The following is a 15,766-nucleotide window of genomic DNA, read 5'->3' as shown; positions in this document are numbered from 1 at the left end:
AACATGGGTGGCAGAGGTGGGTTCCTACCAGTTCGCACCTATTCGGTAGAACCGGTTCGTCAAATCTACCGAACCGGTTAGAAGAGGTTCCACCAGTGGACCCGGAAAGCAGGCCACACCTACAGAAGAGGTTCCAAAAATTTTTGAAACCCACCACTGCCACACACACACACACACACACACACACACACAGACTGACACAGAGAGAGAGAGAGAAAGAGAAAGAAAGGAAGAAAGAAAGAAAGAAAGAAAGAAAGAAAAAAGAAAAAAAAGAGTGAGAGAGAGATGAAAGAAAAAAAGAAAAAAGGGAAAGAGAGACAAAAGGAAGGAGAGAGAGAGAGAGAACACATGGCCGACAAGCCACTCCCACCAGGTCACATGGCCAGCAAGCCACTCCCACAAAGGAGGCCACACCCACAGAGTAGGTTCCAAAAATTTTTGAAACCCACCATTGGTGGGTGGCATATCTTTCTGCTGCTTATTCATGATGGGGGCAGATTGGTTAGTCCAGGGGTGTCCAAACTTGGGAACCTTAAGACTTGTGGACTTCAACTCCCAGAATTCCCCAGCCAGCATGGGTTAGGGTTAGAGTTAGGGTTAGCATGACTGGCTGGGAAATTCTGGGAGTTGAAGTTCACACGTCTTAAAGTTCCCAAGTTTGGACACCCCTGGGTTAGTCTATTCATCAGATGAGAAACAATTTAGTAAGTCCCCTTGACCTTCCCCACTGTGGCTAGTGATAGTTCTCAAGTAATAAAGTTGTTTTGCCAATAAATCAAACATTTCCTAAATTGCCAGCCTTGTCTTGCTTGTAACTCAGTTACTCTGACTTCTTTTCAATCATCACCATGATAATCTTTTTAAAAAACCTTAAATTTGCAACTGGTAATGGGGAAATAGGAAGATACTATTTTATTCATTTTTAGGGTTTTTTTTAAAAAAATCCTGCCTTTATTATTTTTATAAATAACTCAAGGTGGCGAATATTTTTAATACTCTTTCCTTTTCCTATTTTCCCTATAATAACTGGCCCCAAGTCACCTAGCCAGACTTCATGCTTAAATTGGGACTAGAACTCACGGCCTCCTGGTTTCTAGACTGGTGCCTTAACCACTAAACCCATGATAGCCAACCTATGGCATGTGTGCAGAGGTGGCACGCAGCGTCCTCTCTGTGGGCATGCAAGCCAATTCAGGCCAGTCGTACATGCACGTGCACCTCTAACTGGACTTCAGGTCTCTGCTGTGCATGCAGAGAGGGGCGAAGCACATGCGGTGGGCATGTGCGCATGCATGACAGGCAGGGCATATGAGTGGGTGCATGTGCAGGGGCCATGCATGCATTGCATTTGGGGGGTTTGGATGCATGCGCATGCTTTGGGCACTCGGTCCGGCAAAGGTTAGCCATCACTGCACTAGACAAACTGGCAAACTTCAGTTTCAATACTTTATGTTTCTTTCCCCCAAAGTTTCTTTCTAGAGAGCAAAGAACTGGTTGAACATAACTGAGAGACTGCTAACCGCCCACCCCCCACCCCCTTGCTTAAAGAATACAGATGTCGTACATGTCAATCCGGATTACAATCACGGCAGAGAGAGAGAGAGAGAGAGAGAACGAGAGCATTTAAGCTTTCCCTCCTACAGTGGATCAAAGTATTTCACCCGTGGTGCAAACAGCTGTTGGGATGTGATGCTATAAAGGCTCAGGTGCCTCATCCTCATTTGCAAAATAACTGCTGTTTGTTAAATTAAAACATCCATTCGAGAGCCAGTTATTCAGCTAACCGCGTGTATAAATGAGAGGTCGCCAGCTGTCCCCTTTGCTTGGCCTAGAGCAGGGGTGTCAAACTCCATGTCCACAGGCCAGATCTGGCCCACATGGTGCTTAGATCTGGCCCGTAGGGCCACCCTAGAAATAGTGATGGACTGACCCGGGATGCCTCTGCCAGTGAAAACGGAGCTCGGGAGGGCCACTTGTGACTCTCCTTAGCTCCGTTTTCTCTGGCAGAGTGCTAGCAAAAGTGGATCCCCCCCCAGCCCTGCCTGGGCCACCACATGTGCCCCCAACACAAGTGACGTTGAATTGGCCAGGCCCACCCTCGCCACCCTGGCCATGCCCACTGGGCATCTCACCTTACTTTCCCCAAGGTCAAACACAACCCTGCGGTGGCCCTCAATGAAATTGAGTTTGATACCCCTGGCCTAGAGGGACCAGGCTAAGCAAGTCATGTATCTTAGCTCAAAAGTTGGGACCAGGCAAAAGATAGCAAGAAACGCAAAGGACAAGTATGAATGGAGAACCCGTAGCCTTGCTTGTGTTCGCAAACATTCGCCATTTAAATGCTGCATTTTTTTAACTGCTGCAATTTTTAGTTATCTTGGTTGTCATGGCAACCATGGCAGCAATTTGGGGGGGGGGAATAAGCACTGTTTTCCTTGTTCTGTGTCAAATGGCTCCCTGTTTCTTAACGATCTTTGGGATATTGCGTTGAGTCCCTATGAGATCGTATTGATAAAGTCAGTGTCTAACTGGGATGCGACTGGATCCTAATGTTTGGCACATCGCTTGGATCCAGACAGACAATGCTTTCCAGCTCCATCTGTCAGCCGTCATTAGATCCTGCGATGGGAGGGAGCCTATGAAACCATCAACAACAATGCACAGTGACACAGCTCAGTGGGTCTCTGAGCAGTCCTTTGCCATTTCACAGCAGTCCTCCAGTGTCTAGGGATGTTTGCAAGAGGGCTGCATATCAGAATGGTCTCATTTTTCGGGTGTGAGGGAAGTGTGTGGGCAATTACAGAACATATGAAAACAATGGTTTGAGTGTAGCCTTGAAACCTAAGTCTCCTCCTAGGGATCTCACTCACAGCATCCAACAGATGTCATCTCTACCATCTGTTGTTGCTTTTATAGATCATGTTTTGCTACTCTGCCTCCCCTTCAAGTAATAGATAGATAGATAGAATTTTAGAATTTAGAATTTTATTAGAATTTGTAGGCCGCCCTTTTCCCTGAGGGGACTCAGGGCGGCTCACACAAAAACTGGGAAAGGGGAATACAGACAGTAGGACAAAACATGTAATAAAATAGCAAGCAACAAACACTCATCATTCGGGCGGGTAACTATCCTATCCCCAGGCCTGACGGGCGAGCCAGTTCTTCAAGGCTATGCGGAAGGCCTGGACGGTGGAGAGGGTACGAATCTCCACGGGGAGCTCGTTCCAAAGGGTCGGGGCTACTGCTGAGAAGGCCCTCCTCCTTGTAGTTGCCAGCCGACACTGGCTGGCCGATGGAATACGGAGGAGGCCTAATCTATGAGATCTTATCGGTCGTAGGGATGTAATTGGCAGAAGGCGGTCTCTCAAGTATCCAGATCCACTGCCATGTAGGGCTTTATGGGTGATTAATAGCACCTTGAAGCGCATCCGGAGATCAACAGGTAGCCAGCGCAGCTCGCGGAGGATAGGTGTTATGCGGGTGAATCGGGGTGCACCCGCAATCACTCGCGCGGCTGCATTCTGCACTAGCTGAAGTCGCCGGATGCTCCTCAAGGGCAGCCCCATGTAGAGCACATTGCAGTATTCCAGCCTAGAGGTCACAAGGGCCCGAGTGACTGTTGTGAGAGCCTCCCGATTCAGGTAGGGTCGCAACTGGCGCACCAGGCGAACCTGGGCGAATGCCCCCCTGGTCACAGCCGTCAAGTGGTGGTCAAATGACAGCTGTGGATCCAGGAGGACTCCCAAGTTGCGAACCCTCTCTGAGGGGTATAAAATTTGACCCCCCAGCCTGAGTGGTGGAATAATAACCAAATCTTTGGGAGGGAAACACAACAGCCACTCGGTCTTTTCTGGGTTGAGCACAAGCTTGTTCACCCTCATCCAGTCCATAACGGCCTCAAGACCCCGGCTCATCACGTCAACCGCTTCATTGATTTGGCACGGGGCGGACAGATACAATTGAGTATCGTCCGCATATTGATGGTATCTAATCCCGTGCCTGCGGATGATCTCTCCCAGCGGTTTCATGTAGATGTTGAATAGTAGGGGGGATAAGACCGAACCCTGAGGCACCCCATAATTTAGGGGCCTAGGGGACGATCTCTGCCCCCCCACTAACACCGACTGCGACCTGTCCGAGAGGTAGGAGGAGAACCACCGTAACACGGTGCCTCCCACTCCCACCTCCCGCAGTCGTCGCAGAAGGATACCATGGTCGATGGTATCGAAAGCCGCTGAGAGGTCAAGGAGGACCAGGATGGAGGAACGTCCTTCATCTCTGGCTCTCCAGAGATCATCCATCAATGCGACCAAAGCGGTTTCTGTGCTGTAACCGGGCCTGAAGCCTGACTGGAAGGGGTCTAGGTAGTTTGCTTCCTCCAAGGACCGTTGGAGCTGGAAGGCCACCACCTTCTCAACAACCTTCCCCAGGAAGGGAAGGTTGGAGACTGGACGATAGCTATTAAGAACAGCTGGATCCAAGGATGGTTTCTTCAGGAGGGGTCTCACCACCGCCGCTTTCAGTGCGGCGGGGAAGTTCCCCTCCCGAAGGGAGGCGGTCACAACCGCCTGGATCCAGCCTCGTGTCACCTCACTGCAGTTAGTAACCAGCCATGAGGGACACGGATCCAGAACGCAGGTGGAAGTACTTACAGCTCTCATGGCCTTGTCCACATCCCCGGGGGTAACGTCTTGAAACTCAACCCAGAGCTGTTCTACTTGGTCCCCCTGCGCCTCGGCTGGAACTGCGGGGGTGGAGTCCAAGTCCGACCGAAACCGAGCAATTTTGTCCGCTAAGAATTGGGCATATTCTTCAGCTCTGCCCTGCAAGGGTTCCCCCGCCTCCCTTTTGTTCAATAGGGAGCGGGTTATCCTAAACAGGGCGGCTGGGCGGGACTCAGCGGATGCTACCAGGGTGGCTATGTGCGATCTTTTTGCTGCCCTAAGTGCCCTGGTGTATTCCCTGGTGCAGGTGGTTACCATTGCCCGGTTCGATTCGGACTTATCGGACCTCCAACGGTGCTCTAGGCATCTCCTCCGGCGCTTCATCTCCCGGAGTTCCTCGGTGAACCAAGGGGGTCTCCGGGATCCGCCGCCTCGGAGGAGCCGCAGTGGCGCAATCCGGTCGAGGGCCTCCGACGCTGCCGAGTGCCACGCAGCAGCCAGAGTCTCCACCGGATTGTGGGCGAAAGAGTCAGGAATAACCCCAAGCTCTGTCTGGAACCTTACTGGCTCCATAAGACGCCTGGGGCGGAACCACCTGGTCGGTTCCTCCTCCCTACAGTGGGGGTTTGGCCTCCGGAAGTCGAGCCTCAGTAGGCAATGGTCTGACCACGACAGGGGTATGATGTCACTCCCCCTCAGACCAAGATCACAAATCCACTGCTCCGAGAGAAATACGAGGTCAAGCATGTGTCCCGCTGAATGGGTTGGGCCCCGAATTACTTGGGTCAAGCCCATGGCTGTCATGGAAGCCATGAACTCCTGCGCCCCATCAGAGTTTTCACCGAGCGACGGCAAATTAAAGTCCCCCAGGACCATCAACCTAGGGAACTCAATTGCCAGCTCGGCTACCGACTCGAGGAGCGAGGGGAGGGCTGCTGCAACGCTGTTGGGAGGCAGGTACGTTAGCAGCAGACCCACTTGACCCTTGAGGTCCAACTTTAACAGCAAAGACTCACACCCGACAATCTCCGGAGCAGGGACCCTACGAGGAACTAACGACTCTCGGATAACAGCGGCCACACCCCCACCCCTTCCCTGGGCTCTCGGCTGATGCAGCACCTGAAATCCTTCTGGGCACAGCTCTACAAGGGGGACTCCTCCCTCTGGGCCCAGCCAGGTTTCAGTAATACATGCCAGGTCTGCCCTCTCGTCTAAAATTAAGTCCCGGACGAGAGGAGCTTTATGTACAACAGACCTGGCATTTAGCGACAACAGCCTGAGACCAGGGTCCTGACTACTTGCGCCATCTGGTCTTGGAGTGGGACTCCTAGGGCCGGAAGGAGGGATCTCTGTAATGTAGCGAACCCTCCTTCCCCGGTAATGGCCTGCCCTAAAGTCCCCGCCGTATCTGCCCCTCCCTGTTACGACCGCAATACCCCGACCCTCTCCCGTGTCTCTGGTCCCCTCAACCACCCCCGTGGCCCCCGCAACTCCCGGCAGGTCCTCCGAATCACGCATACTCATACACTCCCCCAAACAGTCCCCACGTAAGAAGTTAAAAACACAAAATTACAACAATATGATCATAAAAAAGTGGGACATTCATCCATCTCAAGCGTACCTCAATCATAACCCATACAAAGACAGAAGAAAAAGGTGAAAGAAAAGAAAGAAATTATAAATTGCGCATAAAAATTGATTGGTTTAAAGTGCGAATAGTTCTGGGAAGGTCCAAAAAAAAAGTCCAAGATGGTTAAGGCAAGAAGAGGGCCTTCTATGTACTGTAAGTACCCCCGCTCGGCCAGTAGTGGCGCTATCTGTGGCCGCAGGTCCAAGGCGGCATCAGGCGACAATGGCCGTGGCAGATGAAAGTGTAGATAAAAGAGCAGATGAAGGTATACTCCAAAAGGTCCAAAAGCCGCATTCCAAGAGGAGTCTAGTCCCACCCAGCAAAAGGCCCTGCAATGGCAATGGCAACGGCCCAGTGGGGGGGAGAATGCACCAACAGGGGAGGCCAAGCCGAGGGGAGAGGAAGGGGGATGCAGTAGCAGCAGATGAAGACAGCCTCCCATTCTCTCCCAGTGCTGTTCCAGGCTAACCGCCTTCTCCCTGGGGCAATGAATAATCCAATGCAAGTCCACAGCAACCAAACACACAGACGAGAAAGAAAGTAGCATAAAGGGGGGGGAGAGATTTTTCTCAGCCAGCAAGTGGAGGAGAGTCAAGGCTCTCTCAGGTCAGCCGGGTCACAACGAACCTCCAACGATAGTTATCCAACGCCTCTAACCGAGTTGGGTCGCGATGCCTTCCAAGCGGCACCCGGGCGGTGTCTTTAAAGGCCGCTCTGAATCAGCTGGGCCGCGGCGTCTTCTGGGCGCCCCCGAACGGCGTCAGCGTCTTTCGCAAAAGGCAGCCTCGGGGAGCAAAATCTCTCCACTCCGCTGCCAGCACCAAACTCTCCGTAAGATCGCTCTTGCCCTGATCTCTCTTCAGCCTCCGAACGGCGACCGGGTGGTGTCTCTGAGCGCCTCACTAATCAGCTGAGCCGCGGCGTCTTCCGGGCACCTCCGAGCGGCGTCGGCGTTTTTTGTAAAAGGCAGCCTTGGAGAGCAAAATCTCTCCAGTCCACTGCCAACACCAGACCCTCCGAGAAATCGCTCGCGCCCTGGTCTCTCTCACGCTCGATTTCTAGGAGCAATTTCTCCTTCTTTTGGCTATTTTTCCAGTGTGGACGCCGGAGCGAAAAGCCCGGCAGCCATGTTCCTTCGCACATCCCAGATCCCCGTCAGTTTTACATTTACACCAGCCCTTTGCCTAAGTTCCAGTCTTTCCACTGCTTGATCCAGAAGCCCTGGACCACAAGGGGCTGCCTCCACTACAAATCCCAGCAAACAGGATTTGAGATACTACTTGAAACTTCTGCCCGTTAGGGAACAGCTGATGGGAACATACTCATGATGCAGAAACCCACACACACATATATATTAACCCATGTTTGTGCAAACCATGGTTGAGCAAATCACAATTGCCTCAGTTCCCACTAAGATTAAAAGAGGTCACATGGCGTCCTTCAATTCTTGGCTTATAGCCTTTGTGTGAACTCCGCGAGGCAATTTAAGAGAGATCAATCCTTGCACCCTCCATATAAACTGGGGGGAGATGGAATCCTTCCAAATTGCGCGATGACGCAGAATCGATTTTTAGCAAGAGGCCACCTTAGCAGGCGCCAGTAACGTCACCTGCCCGCAGCATACAAAGTGGAGACAGCCGAACAAAAAGCATCGCCTGAAATTATCAGCCCCTTCCTTTTATCTCGCTGCCGCCCAGCGATTGGTGACGCAGAAAAACGATTGGTGACGCAGATAGATAGATAGATAGATAGATAGATAGATAGATAGATAGATAGATAGATAGATAGATAGATAGATAGATAGATAGATAGATAGATAGATAGAGATAGATAGATAGACAGATGATGATAGGTAGGTAGGTAGGTAGGTAGGTAGGTAGGTAGGTAGGTAGGTAGAAAGATAGATTGATAGATTGATAGATTGATAGATTGATAGATGACAGATAAATAGATGACAGATAGAGGACAGACACAGACAAACGGGTAGATGACAGACAGACAAAGAAGACAGGTAAGTAGGTAAATAGATAACAGATGGATGGATAGATAGATAGATAGATAGAGACAGAGACAGACAGACAGACAGACAGACAGATACGGGTGTTGGTTGGATGGATGGATGGATGGATGGATGGATGGATGGATATAGATCATAGATAGATACATAGATAGATGATAGAGAGATAGAGAGATGATAGATAGATAGATAGATAGATAGATAGATAGATAGATAGATAGATAGATAGATAGATAGATAGATAGATTGATTTCTGATTCCATAGCAAGCTGCCTAATTCTGAATCAGATTGGTTATATCTGATTAAAAGATAGATCACTAATCTGCCATTTCTGCATTTTAATGTACTAATTCTTGTTCAGTTTGAAGGAAAATTTGCATTCAAGGTTTATTTCATTCTCATGGAACTTCTTTTTATGTACAGTGATGGATATGGGCAAGGATTATCTGTGAACGTTCTGTCTTTCATTGTACAAGCCTTTCTTTCTATAGAGAGTTTATAGCCTGCCTGGCTTCCTACATTTATATTCAACCCAGGGAAGACATCTGGCGGGAGCTGCCTCTAATGAGAATCTTTAAAAGGCATCCTTGAGAAATTGCTTCCTCCCTTCCTCATGTCAAAAAAGTTGGGGAAGTTGTCTACTAACCGCCTCTGTCTCTATCCCTGGGAGGAATTTTGAAAGGCCATTTGGACCAGGGGTAAAATCCTACTGGTTCGGACCAGTTCGCCTGAACCAGTAGTAAAAAAAATGCTCACATGGCATAGCCAGTGGTGAGATTCAATTTTTTTTACTACCGGTTCTGTGGGTGTGGCTTGGTGGGTGTGGTGTGGCTTGGTGGGCGTGGCTTGATGGGTATGGCAGGGGAAGGATATTGCAAAAACTCCATTCCCACCCCACTCTCGGGCCAGCATTTGCCGGTTCTCCGAACTACTCAAATTTTCTCCTACCGGTTCTCCAGAACCTGTCAGAAACTGCTGGATTTCACCCCTGGGCACAGCTGATTGCCACACAGCTGATCGTCAGAGCTACCAGTTCACCCGAACCGGTAGCATTTTTAAATTACTGGTTCAGGCGAACTGCACGGATGCGAACCGGTAGCAGACTTCAGAGCATTTCACCCCTGATTTGGACCCAGTTCTAATCAAGCCAAATGTTGTTCCTTAAGCCATCATCTCATTTTACACCAAATATTTCCCGACAAAGAAATATAGTACCTTATACACAACTTCAGGTACAAGTTGTAAATGTTTATAAGTCTTTCCTTCCACAACATTGTACTTATTTACTTCCCCATAACAGACAAGCCTATTTAAAACATGCTGGGTAGTTTCCATTTCCAAGCCTCTGTCTTGCAAATGTCCCCATTTGTAGCCAACCTCATGAGGTTTCCTTGTATGATGCAGGCTCTAATGCCAACATCTAAGAATTTAAAGGTTAATATCAAAGGGCAAACTATTTTGAGGATAGGAAAGAAGAAAAGAAGAACACCTTAAGAGCAAGCCTTTGAAAAAAAACCAGGGAGAGCTTTTCCTCTGATCTCTGCTTCTTATGTAGTATAAAAAACATACTGTTTCTTCTCAAGTTAATAAAGAGCACCATTTTTAACCCCTTTTTGGATGCTAGAAAATATAAAGAGCAAAACAGTTCACCTGAAATATATTTAAATCATTGAGATTTCACTGAATTTTAACTTTCATTTCAAAATGTGGCCGTTCTTTATGGCCACATAATTCAAAGAACCATCCACATATTTAATATGTGGATGGTTCCATATATGGTGGCTGAACCATTTGGTGTACTCAGATTAAACTAGATGATCGTCATTATAATGATTATGGTTAAGCCCTGAGCTCTCTATTTAGCACAAGAATCTGTAAGACCTGTAGACCTTTTATGATTGTAAGCCACCCAGAGTTATGGAAGATGGGCAGCCAATAATTTTTACAAACAAGCAGACAAATAAATAGAATATTTTGCAAGCAGTTTCTAGAGAGTAGTGTGGTGGCCTCACAATCAGGAGGCTGTGAGTTTGAGACTAGGTAGAGGCAGATATTTCTGTCTCTCGGCACAAGGAGAGTATATCTGCTGAACAAATCTCCGCATTGGCGTCAGGAAGGGCGTCTGGCCAGTAAACACTCTGCTACTCTGGTGGCTCAATGGCTAAGATACTGAGCTTGTCGACCAGAAAAGTTGCAAGTTCAGCAGTTTGAATCCCTAGCACCGCGTAACAGAGTGAGCTCCCATTACTTGTCCCAGCTTCTGCCAACCTAGCAGTTAGAAAGCATGTAAAAATGCAAGTAGAAAAATAGGGACTACCTTTGGTGGGAAGGTAACTGTATTCTGTGTGCCTTCAGTGTTTAGTCATGCTGGCCACATGATCACGGAGATGTCTTTGAGTAGCGCTGGCTCTTCGGCTTTGAAACGGAGTTGAGCACTGACCCAGGGTTGGGTTCCTGCCAGTTCTAACCTCTTCTATAGAAGAGGTTCCACAAATCTACAGTGTTGTTTAGAACCGTTTCCAGCTCCCTCCCCCTGCCCATCCGCACATCATCAAGATGAAGAGTGAGAGGAGGAATTCTGGGAGTTGAAGTCCACAAGTCTTAAAGCTGTCAAGTTTGAACACCCCTGGGGTTTTTTTTTCTAAAGGGTTAGGGGTGCGAGGGTCTTGTAACTTGACAACTTTAAGACTTGCGTGCTTCAAATGCCAGAGTTTCTGAGCCAACATTTTGGTTGCTAAGCAAGAGCGTTGTTAAGTGAGTTTCACCACATTTTACAAGTTGGCCACTCCCACCCAGTCACATGGCTGGCACGCCACTCCCACCTGGTCACATGGCTGGCAAGCCACTCCCACAAAGCAGGCCACACCTACAGAAGAGGTTTAAAAAAATTTTGAAACCCACTACTGCACTGCCCCCTAGAGCTGGAAACGACTAGCATGCATGTGTGGGGGAACCTTTACCTTAGCTCCATTCAGTTGCCCAGTCTCAACCCCACAAGGGATTAAGGGGTTGTTGAAGAAGAAGAAGATGATAGCAAGCGATTTCTAGAGACTTGGTTTGCAGAGTACGTTCGGAAAGGAAACGAGTTGACTTTCCTGCAAAATAATCACTTAGGTCAGGTCTTCCCCTGCCTGCCTTGCAATGCAGGATTTCTTTGTGTGAATATGGTGTGTATCCTCTATGCTTAGAGGATAAAACATTGACCACCCATGGAATCAGGCTTCAAAAATTTTAGCAAGGGGTTCTCTGCTCGGTTGCTGGGTGGGCATGGCCTAGTCGGCCTCCTGCACCACAGTGAGGGGGCATGCGTTTTTGCCCTCCCCAGGCTCCGGAGGTTTTTCTCGAGCCTCCGGGAGAGTGAAAATGGCCTCCCCAGATTCCTGAGGCCCTCTGGCCTCCAGCTTTCCTGAACTTCTGGTAGGCCCATTTTTCGCCCTCCGTGAGCCTCCACGCACACCCTGCACTTATCTGCATCCAAAACGGGCCACGTGGGGACTCCTGGGAGGGGCGGGGGGGGAACCCCCTGCAACCCACCCCTGCATGGAGTCATTAAAATAGGCAGATTGTGGAGATAGGATCCTAGACAGTTCTTGCCCTGGTTTCAAGCTTTCGGAGTTATTCATCCAACACCTTATATGAGAAATGGGTCCAGGATTCTAATGAGATTTTTTTCCTGGGGAAAGACAAACCATACAGGAGGAAGAAAAAAAAGGGGAGGAAATGGTATCGTTAACCAATTGGGCTTTCGCTTGGTCCAGAATCCGAGGTGGCGCAGTGGTTAGAGTGCTGTACTGCAGCCACTTCAGCTGACTGTTATCTGCAGTTCAGCGGTTCAAATCTCACCGGCTCAAGGTTGACTCAGCCTTCCATCCTTCCGAGGTGGGTGAAATGAGGACCCAGACTGTGGGGGCGATATGCTGACTCTGTAAACTGCTTAGAGAGGGCTGAAAGCCCTATGAAGCGGTATATAAGTCTAACTGCTATTGCTATTGCTATTGTTTCTCTTCCCCTTCTTAAGATAATGTAGGCTTTAGCAGAGAAGAATTCCCCCCCCCCACACACTATACTTTCTTCTCAGTCTCTTCCTTTGGCTCATCCTGATTTGCTGGCTCTCAGAAGGAAAATGGCAGGAAAGAGGCAATTTACAAGGCCTTTGGCTGAATCTAATTATCAGCTAATCCGATCAAGAGATCAGGCACGAAATAAATTTGTAATAAAAATGAATACAGCATCTCTTCCTTATTCAATTTCTTCTAGGAAGAAGTAACCGGCTAATGTAATCACTTAGTCTATAAAGTTGCCATAATTAGAAGATTGGGATGGGATTATTATAGCTTGGGAAAGCTGTGCAAGGCAGAAAGTAATGAAAGATTTGCTTGGCTAGTAGCGTGTGGCCAGCAGCATCTCTCTGGAATCTCAAAGCTCTCTTGCAATGGCTGTAATCAGGAATTCTTTTACACTTTAGCCCTGGAGAAATCATCCATAAATCTCATCCTATATCTTACCTTGCTTTCACATTGGCTTGCTTTTTTTTACCCTACTTTGCCTCCAGGAATGTTTATTCTCCTCCTTGCAACTATTGGCGAGTCCTTGCAACTACCAGTTTGGGGAACCAGATGTAAAATTAACATCTGGTTCACCCAAACCGGTCCAAACTGACTGAATCCCACACCTGCTTGTGGGTGATCTCTGGTGCTTTACTTTATCCGGACAGGTTCAAAGAGCTGATCTTTCCAGCTCTTCATTCTTTGGGGTAATCATTGACTCTATTTTTTTGCAGAGCCTTCTTCAGCCCATATTATTTCCTCAGGAATAATTCTTCTTCTTTATTCATCAGAAAAACATGGTGAGATAGGGTTGGGCTTACTTGGAGTGCCTGGCCAAAGATTATGGAGTGTTTGTAACGGTATGTAACATGGGCAAATACTGTACCTCAAATAAACCTTTTCCAAATGAGTTAATTTTGCAGCTTCCAGCATTCTCACCCAGTGTAATCCTAGTCATAAACATCTGGAGGGTGTTAGGCTTGGAACAGCTGTTTCAATTGGTGCACTACTTAACTATTGATTGATTGTGTTGATATCTCATCTTTGCTTTAAGAGCCCAAGATGGCCCTTTTTATGGGACGTAAACCCATAATACTCTAACCAGGCATGCTGGGCTGAGAGAGAATGTTTAGCTCAAAATGATTCAACCCATATTATAGCTAAGTACAATCTACGTACATCTTCTCTGAACACCGCAGGTACATTACAGATATATGGATGTGTTTTGAGAATAAAACACAGTATGTGGCTAATGAAACCATCATGACCGAGCTGCTGGAAAATCCATACTCAGTCACAGGCGCTAAGCTTGCTTTAAACCTACAAATCTGCCCCAATCCGAAGAGTTGCGTAGGATCTGGTTGAATCCTAATCCTTTGATCTAATCCTAATCTCTGCCATTTCCCCTGTGGAATATTATCCCACTGGCGGTGAGCAGGCGCCCAGCCTCCTTGCCTTCTTGAAAGGAGTGAAAACTAGGCCCTGCAAGCTTGCAAGGGGTGGGGGGAACCAGAGGGGCATGCAGTTGTGGAGCTACGGAAAGCTCTCCCTTCGACTTTCAGTTACTTTTCAATAGGGTTTTCTACATCCTTGCCCCTTTTGCATTTTTAGCTTTTATGTATTATTTTTATATTTTAATAGCTTACTGTATACCACTAAGGGTCCCTCTGTGAAGTAGGTGGGTAGTTTAAAAATGTGCTAACAATATAAAAAATAAATAAAATCCATTAGAAGGTACCCATTGAGAGTACCTTGAGAGACCGCCTCCTGCCAATTACCTCCTCGAGACCGATTAGATCTCATAGATTAGGCCTCCTCCGAGTGCCATCTGCCAGCCAGTGCCGGCTGGCCACTACGCGGAGGAGAGCCTTTTCAGTAGCAGCTCCGACCCTTTGGAACGATCTCCCCGTGGAGATTCGTACCCTCACCACCCTTCAGACCTTCCGCGCAGCCCTCAAGAGCTGGCTATCCCGTCAGGCCTGGGGGTAAAGATTATAATTCGCCCCCACCCGAATGCTGAATGAATGTTGTTTATTTTTAATTATGTGTTATGTTATATGTTACTGTTTGTATCCCCTCCCTATAAGTTGTTAGCCGCCCTGAGTCCCCTCAAGGAAAAGGGCGGCCTATAAATAAACTTATTCCTATTCCTATTCCATTCAGGATACTCTTAATTTGCAAGCTCATTTTATTGCCTAGGACAGTGATAGCTAACCTTTTTCTCCACGTGTGCCAAAATTGTGTGTGTGTGTGTGACAGCACACGTGTGTGTCCACACCCCAGTGGTGGGTTTCAAAATTTTTTAGAACCTCTTCTGTAGGTGTGGCCTGCTTTGTGGGAGTGGCTTGCTGGTCATGGGACTGAGTGGGAGCGGCTTGCCGGCAATGTGACCGAGTGGGAGTGGCTTGTCAGCCATGTGACCGGGTGGGAGTGGCTTGCCGGCCATGTGACTGGGTGGGAGTGGCTTGCTGGCCATGTGACCAGGTGGGAGTGGTTTTTCAGCCATGTGACCAGGTGGGAGTGACTTGCCAGCCATGTGACTGGGTGGGAGTAGTTTTCTGGCCATTGGCCAGGTGCGAGTGGCTTGCCAGCTATGTGACTGGGTGGGCGTGGCCAACTTGTAAAATGTGGTGAAACTCACTTAACAACGCTCTTGCTTAGCAACCAAAATTTTGGCTCAGAAACTCTGGCATTGAAGCACGCAAGTCTTAAAGCTGTCAAGTTACAAGACCCTTGCACCCCTAACCCTTTAGGAAAAAAAAACAGGGGAGTTCAAACTTGACAACTTTAAGACTTGTGGACTTCAACTCCAGGAATTCCTTAGCACATCTAAGTAGATAATAGCATGCAAAGCACAGTTCAGATATGGAATAAAATAGCATTAGAAAAACCTATGAAGGCAGCTCAGTTAAATACGAACTCCTGCTAAGCCTAAGAACACTTGCATGTTTTCAAAGCTCTGATCCACTTCAGAGCCAATAAGATCTTGAGGAAGGTCCAAAGATGCAAGATGACATTTTTTAATGGATGGGACCCATCATTGTTAGTTATTTATTGCAAGAAAAAGTCCCTGTCAGATGGAAGCAACCAGAATCACTCAAATAGACATTTTATTGTTGACCACTGTAAGGTTCCAATTAAATTGATTTATAGTTCACGTCGCTGCACAGGAATTTAGTCACCTAAGGGTTAGCACTATTTTGAAAGTAGGTAATGGTTAATAGAATACAAGAGGACCTGGACCAGGGGTCGGCAAACTTAAACACTCAAAGAGCCATTTGGACCCACAGAAAACACCTGGAGTCACAAAGGTCCTAATCGGAAGCCCCCTCTTCAATTCTGGAGCTGACCGGAAGTTCAATTCCCCCACCATAGAGTCTCCTCCTAGTGCAGTGTACTTTTTCCTCT

At 48.0% G+C, this 15,766-nt stretch overlaps 1 protein-coding gene across 2 annotated transcripts in view; it reads left to right on the top strand.

Moving 5' to 3' along the window:
• The window catches only part of PTPRO (protein tyrosine phosphatase receptor type O), a 174,688-nt gene that overhangs the window by 80,030 nt on the left and 78,892 nt on the right, over positions 1–15,766 (top strand). The gene's annotated exons all lie outside the window — the stretch shown is intronic.

This window comes from Thamnophis sirtalis, unplaced genomic scaffold, assembly GCF_051295495.1.
Source record: "Thamnophis sirtalis isolate CommonGarterSnake01/CBP01778 unplaced genomic scaffold, rThaSir2_p1.2 scaffold_9, whole genome shotgun sequence".
In the NCBI taxonomy this organism is placed as follows: Eukaryota; Metazoa; Chordata; class Lepidosauria; order Squamata; family Natricidae; genus Thamnophis; species Thamnophis sirtalis.
The sequence above is the reverse complement of the archived record's forward strand: the minus strand, read 5'-3'. Positions and strand labels throughout refer to the sequence as shown.